The sequence below is a fragment of the Phacochoerus africanus genome, chromosome 10 (assembly GCF_016906955.1).
Source record: "Phacochoerus africanus isolate WHEZ1 chromosome 10, ROS_Pafr_v1, whole genome shotgun sequence".
Classification (NCBI taxonomy): domain Eukaryota; kingdom Metazoa; phylum Chordata; class Mammalia; order Artiodactyla; family Suidae; genus Phacochoerus; species Phacochoerus africanus.
In genome coordinates, this window is record NC_062553.1 from 43,495,258 (window position 1) to 43,514,125 (window position 18,868).

At 39.0% G+C, this 18,868-nt stretch overlaps 1 protein-coding gene across 1 annotated transcript in view; it reads right to left on the reverse strand.

Annotated features, from left to right (window-relative positions):
- CPE (carboxypeptidase E) overlaps window positions 1–18,868 on the reverse strand; it is a 125,111-nt gene that overhangs the window by 54,095 nt on the left and 52,148 nt on the right. The gene's annotated exons all lie outside the window — the stretch shown is intronic.

The following is an 18,868-nucleotide window of genomic DNA, read 5'->3' on the forward strand; positions in this document are numbered from 1 at the left end:
TAACCTGGCACACGGGTCTGAAAAAAAACAACACAGAGCACCCCCCCCCTCCCAAAATGTAGTTCAATTTGAACAAAGCAGTTGAACTGATTGTACTTGGGCTTCAAGTTGCTAATTTGCATTTAGGATAATGGTTAACTGCAAAGAAATGGAGATAGTGATTTTTGTGCATAAGGCTTATGATACACACAGAATAAGAGAAGCAAGTAGAAAAAAAGAACTTATATTCATACAGTGCTCAATTTATGGAGTGTTTTCATATTATCATATTTGATCATCGCTTTACCTTACCACAAGCCTCCAAGAATGTGCAGAGCTTGTATTAATAATCTCACTTGAGGAGTTCCCACTGTGGTGCAGTGGGTTAATGATCCAGCATTGTCTCTGTAGCTGCACTGGTTGGATCCCCAGCCTGGCATAGGGGACAGTGGGTTAAGGATCCGGCATTGCCACAGCTGTGGCAGAGGTCGCCGATTTGATCCCTGGCCCAGGAACTTCCATATACCGTAGATGCAGCCAAAAAAGAAAAAATTTAAAATATCTTATTAATCTCACTTGATAGGTAAGAAAACAAATCAAGTAAAATGTCCTGCTTGGAGTTCCCGTCGTGGCGCAGTGGTAACGAATCCGACTAGGAACCATGAGGTTGTGGGTTCGGTCCCTGCCCCTGCTCAGTGGGTTAACGATCCGGCGGTGCCCTGAGCTGTGGTGTAGGTTGCAGACGCGGCTCGGAGCCCGCGTTGCTGTGGCTCTGGCATAGGCTGGCAGCTACAGCTCTGATTCGACCCCTAGCATGGGAACCTCCATGTGCCGCAGGAGCGGCCCAAGAAATAGAAAAAATAAATAAATAAAATGTCTTGCTTAAGATCACTTTGTCAGCAAGCTGCAATATGAGAATCCAAATTTGGGTCCTTTTGTCCCCAAAGTAAATACCCTCACTGCACCAGGCTGTTACTCTGAAAAATGTTGTGTCCACGCAACGGAGAAGGCCTATTCTGGCTCTTTCTTTCTTTTTTTTTTTTTTTGTCTTTTTTGCTATTTCTTGGGCCACTCCCACGGCATATGGAGGTTCCCAGGCTAGGGGTCTAATCAGAGCTGTAGCCACCGGCCTACGCCAGAGCCACAGCAACGCGGGATCCGAACCGCGTCTGCAACCTACACCACAGCTCACGGCAACGCCGGATCGTTAACCCACTGAGCCAGGGCAGGGACCGAACCCGCAACCTCATGGTTCCTAGTCGGATTCGTTAACCACTGCGCCACGACGGGAACTCCTATTCTGGCTCTTAATAACAGCATCCCTGTCCTCCGTCATGTGCAGATCCTAAATCTGACTACATAACCAAGATTGCAAAAGCAAAGAACGCTGGGAATTAGAACTAGATTCAGAAAAAGTCATAACACTTATATTCGTTTATAAAAAGAAAGCTATAATAAAATAATGTAATTGTTTTTCTTCAGGACAAAAGATAGGAGTCTGATTTAATAATACTCATGACAATATGAGAAAATATTAAATAAAGTTTAAGAATCTTTTTTTTGCCCACTGAAAGGGGTAGGAGGAAATGGGCTCCTGCCATAGGATGGATGAGAATATAGATAATCACAGGGCTGTCAGAATTAGGATTATGAAAGTTCTTTCCTTAGTTCAAAGATTTATTTAAAGGCAGATGTCCTGGGAGTTCCCATTGTGACTCAATGGAAACAAATCCGACTAGGAACCATGAGGTTGCGGGTTCGATCCCTGGCCTCGACCAGGGGGTTAAGTATCCGTCGTTGCAGTGAGCTGCAGTGTAGGTCACAGACATGGCTCAGATCCAACATTGCTGCAGCTGCGGCATGGGCTGGCAACCCCAGCTCCCATTCGACCCCTAGCCTGGAAACCTCCTTATGCTGCCAGGGCTGCCCTAAAGAGACAAAAAAGAACAAAGAAAAAAGGGCAGATGTCCTATGTGTAAGATGATTCAGAAATGATTCTGTCCAAAAGTCTTTGGAATAGTCTAGATCAGGGTTCAATAATGCAGTCCCTGGCCTTGCCACCTGCTTTGTTTTGTTTTGTTTTGTTTTGTTTTTTATCTTTTTAGCATATGGAGGTTCCCAGGCTAGGGGTCGAATTGGAGCTTTAGCTGCCGGCCTAAACCACAGCCACAGCAACGCAGAATCCAAGCCATGTCTGCGAACTATACCACAGCTCACAGCAACGCCGGCTCCTTAACCCACTGAGCAAGGCCAGGGATCAAACCCACATCCTCATGGTTTCATTAACCAGGATGGGAACTTTGCCACCTGCTTTTTGCAAATAAAGTTTTATTGAAACACAGTCATGCCTATTCATTTCTGTACTATCTATGGCTGCTTTTATACTACCATAAAACCAAAAGTAATTATTCCCTGGGCCTTTAGATAAAAAGGTACATGAGACCCTTAGATGAGTGAGAGGAAGCAAAGACCAATACCGGCTACTTCTGTAAAGGGCTGGCTAGTCCACCTCTGTTCTGTTTTGGACATTTAGAGTTTAAACTAACCTATAGGAACTTCAAGCTAAGATACATTATGCTGGAGTTCAGAGAGGAGTCTGGGCTGTAGTTAGCCTGCTGGAGAAAGTCTTCACCTTAAAGGGATCAAATAAGAATGGGTATCAGCTACCACAATATAGTTAAATAACACCAGTCTCCCAACAACATGGTTCAAATGCCCGTGACTCCCATGTTATATCAGGTGTGAGATCTGCATAAAGTACAAATGTTACTGCTACTTCTCCAGTCCACCAATGACTACCATCATGTCATTTCTTTTAAAGTCTATGGTGACTGCTACATTGATCATTCAGCTCCTGTCAGACAGCAAAATACTCAGTTGCGTTGCCTGGTTATCTCATGGTGATAAACACATAGGACTTTTTACAAAAGGAATAATCAAAAGAAGTAATTGGCCAAGAAAGACAAAATTGCAGCAAAGAAATGGAAAGTGATAAATCAAAAAGTGAAATTCAGGAGTTCCCTGGTGACCTAGCAGTTAAGGACTTGGCATTGTCACTGCTGTGGGTCAGGTTGGGTCCATGATTGCAAGCCCTCCAAAAAAAAAACGAGTGAAATTCAAAATGAACTCAAGTGGAGTTGGGGAAGAAATAGCTAATTGTCAGCATGTTGACAGGACAGTGCCACCATCTGAGAGACTGTGCAGCCAGAGGAGCCAGTAAAGGAAGACACTTAACGAACGTAAATGAGGAAGGTGGTTGTGAGCAAAGGGACAGAGATATGCCAGGAAAAGTGATGCTGCAAAAAAAAACTTAAAGGAGCTTTCATAGATGTTTCATGACATTGAAAGTGCAAAGGCTAAAATGTGGGAAGCTAATCCAAACTTAGAAATGAGGATGACAATTTGCTGAGGCACAGAAAAGATGCTTAATCTGCATTGTAAGTTATGAGTAGAAGAAAGTGGGAGCATCCATTGTGGCTCATAGGGTTAAGGACACGACATTGTCTCTGTGAGGGTGTGTGTTCGATCCCTGGCCTCACTCAGTGGGTTCAGGAGCCAGCTTTGCCACAAGCTGCAGCATAGGCCTCAGCTGCAGCTCCAATTTGACCCCTGGCTGGGGAGCTTCCATATGCCGCAGGTGTGGTGGTAAAAAGAAAAAAAAAAAAAAAAAAGGAATTCCCATCATGGCTCAGTGGAAACAAATCTGACCATGAGGAAGCGGGTTCGATCCCTGGCCTTGCTCAATGGGTTAAGGATCCATTGCCGTGGGCTGTGATGTAGGTCACAGACTTGGCTCGGATCTGGAATTGCTGTGGCTGTGGCCTAGGCCAGCAGCTATATAGCTTCAATTGGACCCCCAGCCTGGGAACCTCTGTATGCCACGGGTACAGCCCTAAAAAAGGAAAAAAAACAAAAAGAGTAGAAGAAAGCAAGAACTCTTCACTTAATTGTATTTTTACAAAAAACAAAACAAAAAAAACACTAATTCTCAACATTTCTAAAGTTTCATGGTGTCCTAAATTATAGTAGTCTTAACTATTTTTGCATTTAAATGTGTTTATAATCAGGAGTAAGAGTTTTTAATGTTTTAACAAAAATCTTTAAAAATCATAACTTTTCCCATTGATCATGAAGACTGTTCTGTATGGTCAGTTTGCACCATCATTTTTATGATCCTACGGCTGCCAGGCAAAATGAAAATGCCTGTATATTTAGGTATCATAGCACAAAAGGGGCTTCTAAAGCTATGAGACTGAGTGAGACCTACTTCGAAAAATGTCTTTTCAATTCAAGTTGTAACTCATAAAGTGGACAGTGAGATCAATTTAGTGCAAAGAGACTTTTTAATAAAATAGAAAAGAGAAAAAATAAATCAGTGTACGGTTTTATAAGGATTCTGATTGTGTGTGTCTGTGTGTACACTCAGAGATGGTGTAAAACATTGTTTTAACAACACAGGAGTTGAAATTTGGAAGTCAGTGAATTAGAAAATGTATACAGACAGAAGAGGCTCAAGGACAAGGACACAGATACTCTAAATATCTGAGTTTGGGGAGATGAGGGAACTATAAAGTGGATAGAGAAAAATCAGACAATGAGGAAAGAAAAGAACTAATAAGCCAAGTCCTGGAAGCCAAGTCAAGTGTTTGCTTTAAGAAGGAAGGTATGACCAGCAAGGTCAACTGCTAATCCAATCACGACCATATCAGCAACGTGGGCTCTGATGGTCTTGACAGTTATGGAAATGGTAAGCTTCAGGGGGGTTGGAGGAGCAGAAGCCTATTTGAAATTTTCTTAACAGGAAGGAAAGTGAAGACTCCAACACAAAACTTTTTCAGTAAAATGGCACAGATTGATATTTAGAATGTGTAAGGGACATGACAATAAAGTGAACAAATGACAATACACATAGTATCAATTATTGTATATAAACTATGTTGAAATGTATGCGTCATATTATATTTTGTTCCCCTTCTACACCTTTTAGGAATCATAAAGCTAAGAGGGCACACAAGAAGATACAGTCCTCATATTTCCAAAAATTTCAGGAATTGTTAATACTATACATCATATTTGTAATTTCCTATGATTAAACAACCCATAATGTATCTCACTAATGAATTAATTGTACATCTGCTCTTTGTAAAAGCACAAAATCAAGCTTTCATCCTTTCTTCTTTTGTGTCTCTGAATTATTTTCCAAGGCGTTTTTTTCCTATAGCCCCCAAAGCATTAGCATTTCAGTTGTCTCAAAAAGTTATAAGGTGCAAAACCATGGTCCATTTTTGTCTCATGGAGGCTGAAGAGATTATTTGCAACTATACTTTTCCATCTTTTTTCCTACAGTTTTGGCCAACTAGCTCCAAAGAAATTTTGTTATCACATATCAATCACCAGGAGTTACTGCAGCACTTTACCTGCTCACATCCTACTGGCAAGTTCCTTCACTTTATTCCAGGACTTCACTTTTTCATCAAGAGCGCATTAAACCCAGTGTTCAATACAACATAATCTTGGTGGGCACTGTGACCCCATGCTGGTGTCTGTTTGGTTCCAATAAGTTTTTTAGGTGCTGGAATTAAGGAACTATAAGAAAGAGGATATACAAGCACAGGGAACTATATCCAATCTCTTGGGATAGAACATGATGGAAGATAATATGAGAAAAATAATGCACATATATGTATGACTAGGTCACTATGCTGTACAACAAAAATTGACTCAACATTGTAAATCTACTACACTTTAATTTAAAAATTGTTAAAAAGAAAAAAAAAAAGGCGATACAATATTTAGTATTAAGTTGAGGCACATGAAATTGCCTTTTTTGATAGGTCAAGAATAGACAAGTGTAGGCAGATTCATATGGTTCAGCCTCTGCAGAAAAATTTTCCTTGCAAAAATCTGTACATCCTCCATGGCTGCTCTTCAAAGACTACAACTCCATTTCACCTTGATTCTAGAAACTAGGAACAAATTAATAATAGTGAATTTCACATTACAAAGGGTGATTATAAATTTATTTACTTGTTTATCAAATATTTGCTAATTGCCTCTTATACAAGGCACAGGATTTGATGTTGAGAATTCACAGTTGAAACTTCAGATATGCTTCCTGACCCTCAGATTTTACAGTCTAGTAAGGAACTAAATGTTAGACAAACAATGCACAACTATTTATTTAATTAAAATTGGGATTAAAAACTATGACAAAAGTACAGAGATAGCAGAAAGAACATAAGTTAGTAGGGAAGGAGAGGGAAGGTTTCCCTCAAAGTGACATTTAAGCTGAGGGCAGAAGGTGGAGTGGGAGTGAGGAAAGTGAAGTTTACCAGGGAGAGGAAAACAACTTGCAAAGATTCCAAGTCAGGGAGGAACTTGGAGCTTTTCAACTTGGATCTCAATGAAATACAGCCAACATGACTGGGACAGGACTGGGGGCTTGAAATCAAGAAGGAAGAGGGTCAAGGAAAGAAGAATAAAGAAGCAGCCATTTCCAATTTACTCCTATGAGCTGTGAGGAGCAATCAAACAGCACTGGGCAGGGGTCTGACACCATTTGATCTGCATTTAAGAAGCATAACTAGCCATAGTGTAGAGCGTTGGAAGACATGTTTCTACAATCTTTTCTTAGCCTCTTTGCTTCTATTTTCTATGCTGAAAACTCCATCTTGTCCTGCTTTACTTTACCCCGTATTCCTGCTTGAAAAACATTTGCAGTGCTGGTAAATAAGTTTAAGAACAAAGACCAAAAGGCATAAATTATTCATGTGGTCAGCTGAATGAGGACAAAATGTGTTGGTCTAGATTGGCACGCCATTTGCACAGCATGATACGTCCTGTTAAAATAAGAGAAAGAGGAACCTTATGGCCCCGGGGGGGTTTATGAGCAGTTGTTAGCAGAATATGCATCAGCGAGAAGAACAGGTGCAAACCTAGGCACGTGGCGTTGCCTCAGCTAGGTATGCCATCTGCGGAAGCACAATGATGGTTCTCTAGATGCTATGTATAGACAGCTAATGCCAGGCTTCCTCAAAGCTAATGATTGTTAAATGCCTAAAGGTCAGAATAAAAGCTTAATCAGCTACCAGCCATGTGACTTTTAAAATAATAAAAGAATTTTTAAAATAATAAAAGAACTATATCCTGTACCTATAATTCCCTCCTCACTGGATGTAATATTAAAGAACGCAATACAAGCAGTGTGGTTTCTTGAGGCAGCGCTCTTGGTCCCTAAGACCTTGAGTCCCCTGTTCCCACCTTTAATTAAGATAAATATCTCTGTGTCTTGTTTTATGTTAACTTTTCTTAAGTTTCACAGCACCCATTCTTCAGCCCTCACCTGCTGAGCTCATCTTGGCAGGAGAGAAGGGAGCTTCAACAAACCATGGCTCGGATACCAAACCTTGATGCTGTCTGTTGATAAGTAAAGTTTTATTGCAATACCACTACCATTTTTTTTTATTATTATTCCTTCAGTGGCAGATTGAGTAGCTGAGATGGTATGGCTGGCAAAGCTGCCTTTACAGAAAATTTTTGTTGGCCTCTGGTGTGGAGAATGAATTGGAGGAACCAACAAGGTGATTGGAAGAAAGTCAAGAGACACAGGCATGGTCCAAGCAAGAAGTATTTCTGGCTCAAACTAGGATAGCTCTGAGAGTCATGGTGAGCAGTGGACAGATTTGAGAAGGATTAAGAAGACTGACAGGGATTGGTGATGGCTAGGGTGAGGCAGGGAGCCACTGGGGGTATGGTGGCACCACTTAGGAAATTAGAAATTAGGAAAGCAAAGAAGAAATGGATGTAAGTGGGCAGATCAGGAACTGGCCTGCACTTTAGAAATAGATAAGAATAATCTATCTGGATCACAGGGTCACTGTTGAGCTTCTCATCCATGCCCAGTACACTGACTAGAATACAGCTGTGCTCACAGAATATCAAAGGAGGGAAGGCAGGGCAGACTACTCTTCCTACACCAATCAGCTTCTCATTTTTTGAGAACTCAGACCTTCTTTCTCTCTGGCATCACCTTGACAGTCTTTCATTGTTTTACATTGATTGTTTCATTTGTTTGGGTTTTGTTTTTTTGTTTTGTTTTGCTTTTTTTTTTTTTTTTTGGTGGGGGGATGGTTGCAGGAGAGGAAGAGGATGTGTTTTGTTCTGTTTTTCTATCTACCACACTCTTCTCTCTTGCCTTTTTTACTATGGTCTCTATCAGCCCCTTGCAGTGGATTGGAAATGTCTACTGTATTCTGCGAAGCCCTCAGGACACTACCTCCCCTTCAGGTCCCTTCTCATACATTTAACCATTCTTATGACTCTCTAGGATTTTTACCATATTTTAAGCCTTCATGTCCCAATAAAAATCTAATCAGCTTTCATGAATCCCAGCACCAAATTCCAAGCTCTTCAAGAATTTCATTTCAGTTACTGCCATTGTGTGGTATTCAGAAAAAGCAGCTTTCCATTTCTGATGTTTCAAACTTGTAGGGAAGTACCATGTTGTGGTAGAAAAAGCATAATTTTTTTCAGAAAAAATCTCCCCTATTATTAACACTATGTCTTTAGGTCATGTGGCCATGAACAACTGCCTCCTAAAGAAGAGAAGGAATTATACAGAGATTACGTATGGAAAGTGCCCCCGACTTAACTTCATTCTTCTCTCCCCTTCCCTTCCCTCTCTTAAACAATCAGTTCTACTCGGCCTTTACCCTTTTCTGCAATGGTGATTTTGTAGCATAAACATGCCTAAACCATAGCCAGACTAGTATGGAGCGGATGCTAAAACAAATGCTGACCTGTGTTGGGGACATGGCTCAGATCATCAGTGTCAAAAAATGAGACACATGAATACAGGGAGATCTCGACAAGGCTCTTTACTTCTGCAGAAGGGCGCAGGTAATTCCAAAAAGTGCGCGCCGAACAAAGGACCTTCCCCTATTTATCCCTAACTCAGGTGACTAACCTGTCCCCTTCCCATTGGTCAGGTCAGGGCGCACGTTCTTCCTGGTTGGCTAATTTGAAACAAATTGTTACTGGGAGAAGAGGGAAAGGGGAGGAGTGGGGGTCGCAGAAAGGAGAAACCGGAGCAAAATGGAGTAACCAAGATTTCCTTTGATAGAAAAGACATTATGTTACTTTCCACACCTGGGAGGCATAACCTAGACATGGGCAGTGGACAGCAGAGGTGTCCCCTCCAGACAAGAACTGATAGGTATGGGGATCACTCAACACCCCAGCTCCTGAGTGCAGAAGAAATACGGCTCATAGATCAGTATAAGGAAATCTGCGGCAAAAAAGCCAGGGGGAAAGCAGGGGACAAGTTGGAAACTCACTGGGAGATGGGGTGAGGCTCAGTCATTCCAGAGTGAGCAGGCTCAGCAGATACCTGAGGCCAGGTGCTGAAGGGCTGTCTTCAGAGGCAAGGTAACTAGAAAAAGCCAGACCATAAAGCTGGTCGTGGGCAACCATCAAGCAGAGTTCCCTGGGGTAGGGCAGGTACTGTATCTACAATAGCCAAACAGCATCTCAGCCTTGACTGCTAATCTCATTTAGTCCTTGGTTTCCTATGGACTGGGGGCATTCTCCAACCTCACTCCAAATATTTAACTTAAAAACATTTTCTGATTGTTCTTTCTGCTTTTTTTGAAATACAAGTTCCTCACCCTAAATTTCACTCTCCCTTTATAGGCCTGCAAAATATAAATAACTTTCTTTGTACATTTAACTTTCTTTGTGCATTTCTTTTTTCTTTCTTTCTTTTTTTTTTTTTTCAGGGCTGTACCTGTAGCATGTGGGAGTTCCCAGGCTAGGGTTCTAATCAGAGCTACAGCTGTCATCCTGCACCACAGCCACAGCAACACAGGATCTCAGCTGCATCTGCTACCTACACCAGAGCTCACTGGCAACAGCAGGTCCTTAACCCACTAAGTGGGGCCAGGGATCGAACCCACATCCTCATGGATTCTAGTCAGGTTGTTTCTGCTGAGCCACAAGGGGAACTCCAAAAATCTTTTACTCAAGTACCTATGTGGGTCAACAATGATTCAGGAACCATGTATAATTCACAAGACATTGATGGGGATAGCTGCTCTGTCTTCAACTTTACACATTTTTCTATAAAGCCTGATCTGAGCTACATCTGTGACCGACACCACAGCTCACGGCAACGCTGGATCCTTTCTTTATCCACTGAGTGGGGCCAGGGAAGGAACCAGCATCCTCGTGGATACTAGCTGGGTTCTTAACCTACTGAGCCATAATGAGAACTCCCTTTTTACATTTCTTTTGTAAGGCATATAGTAGATACAAATAAAAATCACTTTCATACAGATCTATAGTTTTTCAAACTCCAACAAGGAGTGAAAACTGTATGTTTTACTAGCATATGGTCTCAGCTATTGTGAATTTCAAAGAGCCCTTATCATTTTCCTTTGGGGATTTGCGCAAGAAATGATGAAGCTGAAATACTAATTGACAAGTCTTAGTCTGCTATCTTCAAAATGTCACTGAAATGGGATCCTGCAGAATACAGCTATAAACATCATTCTGAAATCCCACACAAGCGCTTAGGTTTGGAATCAGGGCCCCCAAATATACTTTTTATGTTATTCTGTCACATGCTGTTTTGCACTGCTTTAAAAAAAACTTCCCAAAGTGACATTTTCTTCAGAGAACGAGAAGTCCTGTAGCAAGTATGACTAAGATTTCTTCTTCCAAAAACTGAGTCAACACATGCAATCAATTTGGCCACATATGGTTACTTGCAGGCAGTAATTTTTTTTTTAATGAAAACTACCTCTAGGCTATGTGATTTTTTAGCTATTAAAAACTGGTAAAAAATAAAACGACTAAAATCAATCCATTTTAAAGAGCATGGCAGCAATAACAACATTATTTCCATTTTCCTTCAGTATTTACACGCAGCTTTCAAATAAGGAATGACTCAACACAATCACGACTGGACTCATAGCAACTGAGGTTATGACTTCCTAGGGATTGAAGTTAAGCATAAAAATCTTCCTTACCTAGAGCTTAGTCATGAAAAATAATTCAAAAGCACAAGCACGGCATAAGCAAGGACTATAATCCCTATGGTTTGTCTTGGTGGTTTATTGCTTTTACATTACATGTAGATATATTTGATCTTTCTTATAAATTTAAAGTGTTAGTAGAAACTTTAGGGGGAGGGAAGAATTGGGAGGAATAATATAATACATTCACACTACTGTATAAAATAAATGATTAATGAGAACCTACTACAGAGTACAGGAAAATCTACTCAATAGTCTGTAATAATCTTTATGGGAAAAACAAATGGATATATTTATATGTGTGACTGATTCACTTTGCTGAACACCTGAAACTAATACAACATCATAAGTCAACTAAACTCCAATAAATTTAAATTTAAAAAATAAAGTGTTAGCAACATGACAGAAGTGTGATAATTTTTAAAGTGTGTGTAAAAGAACAAAGAATCTTCCCAATATACTTCTTCTGTGAATGCTTTTGTACAAACCTGGATTTCCAAAAGTATAAAAAAGGGGAGATGCAGGGTATTGTTAGAAATTGTTGAATTTATGTCCATCAAAGAATCACAATTCCCTGAGCCCACATGCTGTGGCTTGCTGGTAACCCACAGCACGCAGACGCAGATATAAGTGCAGCCATGAACCCACCAGCTTCTATGTGAACTCAAGCAAACCATCAGAAAAATTGTCCAAACTGCTAACCCACAGATTGATTAAGAAACCAAATGACTGCTTTTAAGCCACTGAGTTTGGAGGATACTTTGTTATGTAGCAATAGAAAACTGATACAGGAAAGAAAAGCGACAGGACGCGTTAAGAGAAAGAGTGAAGACATGTTGTTAAAACATAAAATGAAAACCTCTTGTTTTGTTTGCTTTATTTTTTATTTTATTTAATTTTTTTAGGGCCATACCCACAGCACATGGAAGTTCCTAGGCTAGAGGTTGAATCGGAGTTGTGGCTACCAGCCTACACTGCAACCACAGCAACATGGGATCCAAGCCGTGTCTGTGACCTACACCACAGCTCACAGCAACACCGGATCCCGGACCCACTGAACAAGACCAGGCATCAAACCCTAATCCTCGTGGATATTAGTCGGATTTGTTTCCACTGAACCACAAAGGGAACTCCAAATGAAAACCTTTTTTTAAAGAGTTTTTCTGAGCAAAAATAGATTTGAACAGGGCAGCATCCAATCCAACATATAGAAAGGAGCTCAAAGAGGCTGCATCAGTTGAAAACTTTTATAGGCAGAAGAAAGCAAGAACAAGGAAGTTATACTAGGCAAAAAAGCAGGTTGCTTATTATAAAGTTACTTTCCTTCAGTGAATTGTGGGGCAGGCTGTCAACCAGGCAGACAACCTGCTAGTGCTGATCAGGCCATTCCTGATTGGCTGGGTAATATTCCATTTCTGGGAAAACTTAAACTGTAATTAAGGTGTTTTGGTGATGTGGACCCAGCATAAGCCACTCCATAACTTACAAAGGGGAGATTTCACACACAGAAGAAGAGAAGGCAATGTGACTACAGAGGGGAGACTGGAGTGAGGTGGCCACAAGCCAAGGAATGCCCACCACAATCACAAGCTGGGACAGGAAAGAAGTGGTTCTCATCCCTGCCACCACCTTTATTTTAGCCCAGTGATACTAATTTTGAAACTCTGGCCTCCAAATCTGTAAAGAATAAATTTGTTGTTGTTTTTTTTTAATTATAGTTGATTTATAATGTTTTGTCAATTTCTGCTGTACAGCAAAGTGAGCCAGTCATACACATATATACACTCTTTTTCTCACATCCTCCATCATTTTCCATCACAAGTGATTAGATATAGTTCCCTGTGCTATATAGCAGGATCCCATTACCCATCCACTCCAAATAAAATAGTTTTCATCTACTAACCTGACTCCCAGTCCATCCTACTCCCCCACCCCCCGCCGCCACCCCCAGCAAACACAAGTCTGTCCTCCATGTCCATGATCTTTTGTTTTGTAGATAGGTCATTTGTGCCATATTCTAGACTCTGCATATAAGTGTCTGTCTTTCTCTTTCTGACTTATTTCACTTAGTATGAGTCTCTAGTTCCATCCATGTTGTTGCAAATGGCATTTTGTCCATATTTATGGCTGAGTAGTATTCCATTGTGTATATATACAACATCTTCCTAATCCATTCATCTGTCAATGGACATTTGGGTTGTTTCCATGTCTAGGCTAATGTGAAGAGCGCTGCGATTAATATACAGGTGCAAGTATCCTTTTCAATGAAAGTTTTGTCCAGATATGTGCCCAGGAGTGGGACTGCTGGGTCATACGGTAATTCTATATTTATTTTTCTGAGGTATCTCCATACTGTTTTCCATATTGGTTGTACCAATTTACATTCCCTCCAACAGTGAAGGATAAATTTCTGCTGTTTTAAACCACCAAGTAATTTGTTATAGAACCCACAGGAAACTACCACAATGGGTAATGAATGTGTGTGGGAGACCACGCAGTCTTTATGCTGTGATGTCAAAGGAAAACTGATCTCCTATTACAGATAAAACTTCCTCTTTGAACAACAGGTCATTATTTTGAGTGCGTGTACACTGTCATACTTAAATCCTGGCAAGGAGTAGGAAAGTGCAGCATAAAGTGTATAATCTTAAAGAAAGTGTCCATTTCACTAGCATGTAAAAAAATATTACTTTTATATTATAGAATGCAATACAAATTCATATGATTTTTCAGGAAGAAAATTACTCCTAAAATAAATATCAAATGTATAAGGTGTGGGTACGCAGGAGTACACTCTGAGATTGCTGGAGATTCTAAATCACTATTCTCTATTCCTAGAGGAAATTCCATGGAAAATAGGAACATAAGTTAAATCCACTTGTATTTCATGTGACTGGGACAGTGGATACTTCTGATAGGGTCTTAGAGGAATAAAGCACCATCCACAGAGAGTTCTGTCCATATTGTAGAAGATAGGGTCCCCTTTAGAGGATCTAATATTCATAAAGAAATAACTGAAAATTTTTGTAGGGTCTTATCCAATGCTCAAATAATTTTTTCTTTCTAATTTAGAAATCATTCTCCATAAAACAAGTAGGCAAAGTATGCTATGTCCATAAAATGGAATATTATGCAACCAATAATCACTGTAAAAAATAGCCAAGGAGATATTTTTGATACAATGCTTTAAAAAGGCAAGACAAAAGTATGGTATTGACATACACATATGCATGCAAAGAGGACAATACTATACTTTTGTCTTGCCTTTTCAAAGCATTTGTATCAAAAATACTTTATACGTTTAATTTTCCCAAATGTGTGTCTTTCTGATTTGTTTTGTTTTGTTTACCACACCCATGACATATGGAAGTGCCCAGGATCGAATCCGAGCTACAACTGGGACATACACCACAGCTGCCACAATGCAAGATCCTTAACCCACTGTTCCACAGTGAGAATTCCTGGTCTTTGTTTTATAAACCAGAAATGGTCCACCTCAGGTAGATACAAGACATTTTTACTTCTTCCTACTTCTAAAAGAATTTAAGGCAGATTACACAATTTCACATCACATAAACTAGACCACTAAAATTGAAAACCAAGGCCAATAAAGAGGAGAGTCTCAAAGCTTACTGTGCACAGAAATCACCTGGGAGCTCGTTAACACATGTGTCTGGGTCCCCCAGAGCCTGCACTTCCAAAGCAGGTGTTGCCAGTGCTGCTGGTAAAGGGGGCGGAGTGGGCACCGCACTTCAGGTAGCAAGGAAAGAAACAGGGGAACAGATGGCTGGAACACCTGAGATCACTTAATTGCTATAACTAAATGCTGGATTTAGCAATAAATCCTGTTCAAACAGAATGAATCGCCAAATGTAACAAAGGCTAATCTTGGAAACTGTAATTCAGTAAAAAGAATTTTTCCAATGACCTAGCCTTCAATTTTACTTTTTAAAAATACAGAAGTCTGTTTACATTCTTCTTGTAGGAATAGTAGTTATAGATTTACATAGGCTTTGGCTGAGCCACTAAAATAGAGCTTAAATTCCTAGTGTTCACTCCCCAGGAGAACTTTTTCAGCATGGGAAAATTATCAGTTATTTTGGCTTGGCTGAAAACTCTAGATCATAGCTAGTAAGAGCCCTGAAATCCAAGAAACAGAGAACAATAAGAAAAGTTTATTGCTGAAGTCTTCAAGCAATTCACTCAGGCACTGATGTTCAGATTTCTGTTTCTACCTTAGAAAAGTTATACAATGCCAATCAACATTATAAAAATCTACATTTACTATGGTATAAACTACTTAATCTAAGGCATTGCCTAAATTAAAGGAGGTACAGCTGTGGTACTACCACCCTCTAGAATCAGATTATTCATTGTTGGGGCTGTCCTTTGCACTGCAAGATGTTTAGAAGCACATATGGCCTCTACCCAACAGATGCCAGTAACACCAAAAATGTCTCCAGACATTGTCAAATGTTCCTTGGGGAGCAAAACTCCCCTTGAAAACCACTAATTTAAAACATCTACTGGGACTTTTGGTATTAAGTAGCTTTTAGAGGACTATTTTGATTTTAAACATATCCAACCTTAAGCAAGCTTTGCGTGACTTTGACTACATTGTCAATATCTTAGCAAATCCGATAGGCTATCTCTCATTTCTGGCTCATTTTTATCCAACTAAGAAACAGGAAGGTTGACTCTTCTGTTTTCCTAACAAGAATCAAGCAAAGCTTTCACTCTTCTTTTTGGTGTATGTGTTTTTAGGGCCGCACCCATAAGCATATGGAAGTTCCCAGGCTAGGGGTCTAATCAGAGCTGCAGCTGCCAGCCTACACCACGGCCACAGCAACACAGAATCCAAGCCCTATCTTCAACCTACGCCACAGCTCACAGCAACACCTGATCCTTAACCCAATGAGCAAGGCCAGGGATCAAACCCACATCCTCATGGATACTAGTCAGGTTCGTTACTGCTGAGCCATGATGGGAACTCCTCACCCTACCTTCTAAAAGGAATATTAATCCAAAATATTGCTTGAGTAGAGCTCTATAAATTCCTTAGACTCAAGAGATTAATTCAAGAACATAAAGATGCAGTCAAAAAAGATCTGTAATAGTTTTTTTTAACAAGATAAAAATATAGAAGCTCCTAAGTTAAATACAAAGAACCAACAAATGTTGAAAGATTTATATTTTCATAATAATAAAGAGATTATAAATCTAAATTACTTCTATGGTAAGCAACATTGGAATTAAAAAGAGGTTTCTCCTTTTTAAAACATTATAGAAAATGAAAATAAAGATGATGGCCTTTGCTGCAAAAGGCAGAATAGAAAGCAAATAGTAATAAAAAATAAAAGCATAAGAATAAAAAGACCAAACATAATAAATACGGCAGTCAATATAAATCTTTACTATCAAAAGGAAAAAAGCCTAAGACATGATGAGAAAATAACTGATTCTACAATTTTTCTGATAAATGAAACTAAAATAAAATGACATGGAAAGATTTTTTTAAAAAAAGGTATATATGCATATAAAGCAAACACAAAAATAAAAAAGTACACTAATTATGCCAAGTTGACTTTAACTTTTTTTAAGAAGAAGTAAGAAATACTTTGAAGTTATAATGTTTCTGCTATGTAGTACTGGGAACTATGTCTAATCACTTATGGTGGAGCATGTTACTGTGAGAAAAAAGAATGTATACATGTATGTATAACTGGGTCACCATGCTGTACAGTAGAAAATTGACAAAATACTGTATACCAGCCATAATGGAAAAAAATAAAAATCATTAAAAAAAACAATATCTACTGAGTATATAATACTGAATAATGCATCAGGAAAAGTATATACACAAAAACCTTCGGAGATATAAGTGAAAAATAGTCAAAGCACAATTACATAAGAGACCAATTGGCCTTCACTAGTTTATAGTAGGTCAAGAGGACAAAAAGAGGGCTAATGGAGATTTCTTAAAAGAAAGATAAAAATTAGGCAAAATACATCTAACTTGATAATCTAGAAATGGGAAATTCACGTAACATACAAAAGAAACATAATGATTAATTATATTGCTGGTAATGGAGAAAATTTTTAGAAATTTTGTTGTTGTTGTTGTTATTTCCCCAATACAATTTTTTCTACTGTACAGCATGGTGACCCACTTACACATACATGTATACATTCTTTTCTCCCATTATCATACTTTATCATAAGTGACTAGACATAGTTCTCAGTGCTACACAGCAAGATCTCATTGCTAATCCATTCCAAAAGCAATAGTTTGCATGTATTAACTCCAACTTTTAAAGGCAAAATTTTATAAATAAGAAAGACTATAGATCACATTTTCTAACAAACATATAATGAAACTAAAAATTAATAAAATTTTGAAAGAGAAATACAATTAGAAATTTTCAAACTTTTTCCTAAAAAATGAGATGAAAGAAAAAATTAAATATAAAATAGCAGAGTTCCCATTGTGGTTCAGCAGTAATGAACCCAACTAGTATCTGTGAGAACATGGGCTCCATCCCTGACCTCAACTCAGTGGATTGAGGATCCCAAGTTGCCCTGAGCTACATTGTAAGTCACAGGCGCAACTCAGCTGTGGCTGTGATATAGGTCAGCAGCTGCAACTCTGATTGGACCCCTAGCCTAGCAACTTCCATATGCTGCACATGCAGCCCTAAAAAGGAATAAAATAAAATAAAATAAAATAAAATAAAATAAAATAAAATAGCAATAATGAGTTTGCTTTATCAAAACTTTTAGGGTTGGTCAAAGGTGTCAGAGACATTGTCAATACTTTTTTCTCCATGTTTAAACATTAAAATAAATGGATGGGGAGTTCCCGTCGTGGCGCAGTGATTAACGAATTCGACTAGGAACCATGAGGTTGTGGGTTCCGTTCCTGCCCTTGCCCAGTGGGTTAAGGATCTGGCGTTGCCGTGAGCTGTGGTGTAGGTTGCAGACGCGGCTCGGATCCCGCGTTGCTGTGGCTCTGGCCCCGCGTTGCTGTGGCTCTGGCATAGGCCAGTGGCTACAGCTCCGATTAGACCCCTAGTCTGGGAACCTCCATATGCCACGGGAGCGGCCCAAAGAAATAGCAAAAAGACAAAAAATAAATAAATAAATAAATAAATAAATAAATAAATAAATGGATGGAACCATTTTTAAATTATAAAAAGATAGACAAATTCCTTTAAAATTAAAATTTTAAAAATAATATGAAGAAAAAATAATGAATTGAATTCCAAAGCTCCTTATTTGAAGTAATAATGATGATGATGAAATAGACTAACACTTTCTAAATTGGTGTTAAGAAAAAAGTCAGTAACTGTGCCAAGAAAAAGTCTTCCTGTACACAATAAGTTCTTTATTTTTAAGTTCTTTAAAACATTAAATAGACTTCACAAGTTTCCCCTTTTACTTTAAAACTTCTCAGACCCTTTCTTATGTTAATATGTACTTTGAATCCTCAAGAGGGGTATTTACTACAATTTCCCAAGCTTATATGCCAAGGGGAACAGATTACAAAATGCTGAACTAGACAAAACTTTAGAAAAACTATTAATGAAAAAAGCAGAAATAATTAGATTAGAAGCAATAAAATGGAAATAATATGTAGGGAAAACGGAATGCTATGCACACTCACATTAATTAAAATGGGAAAACACAATGTAAGAAAGTACTGCCTTCTCATTTATATAACTTTTGTTTTAAATCAGGATGTGATATTAATCAGGATTATAAAATGGATAAAAATGTGAGCACAAAAAATATTTAGCCTAAATCAAACTTTAAGTGAGCATTCTATAACTACAACTCAAATTGTCCTTTTCTGGGTG